The sequence below is a fragment of the Cucumis melo genome, chromosome 5 (assembly GCF_025177605.1).
Source record: "Cucumis melo cultivar AY chromosome 5, USDA_Cmelo_AY_1.0, whole genome shotgun sequence".
Classification (NCBI taxonomy): Eukaryota; Viridiplantae; Streptophyta; class Magnoliopsida; order Cucurbitales; family Cucurbitaceae; genus Cucumis; species Cucumis melo.
In genome coordinates this window covers 30321087-30321613 of record NC_066861.1, presented here as the reverse complement: position 1 = coordinate 30321613, position 527 = coordinate 30321087, and positions in this window count along the sequence as shown.

Here is a 527-nt window from a genome sequence, read left to right as displayed (position 1 = left end):
CCCTAAACCCTAAACCCTAAACCCTAAACCCTAAACCCTAAACCCTAAACCCTAAACCCTAAACCCTAAACCCTAAACCCTAAACCCTAAACCCTAAACCCTAAACCCTAAACCCTAAACCCTAAACCCTAAACCCTAAACCCTAAACCCTAAACCCTAAACCCTAAACCCTAAACCCTAAACCCTAAACCCTAAACCCTAAACCCTAAACCCTAAACCCTAAACCCTAAACCCTAAACCCTAAACCCTAAACCCTAAACCCTAAACCCTAAACCCTAAACCCTAAACCCTAAACCCTAAACCCTAAACCCTAAACCCTAAACCCTAAACCCTAAACCCTAAACCCTAAACCCTAAACCCTAAACCCTAAACCCTAAACCCTAAACCCTAAACCCTAAACCCTAAACCCTAAACCCTAAACCCTAAACCCTAAACCCTAAACCCTAAACCCTAAACCCTAAACCCTAAACCCTAAACCCTAAACCCTAAACCCTAAACCCTAAACCCTAAACCCTAAACCCTAAACC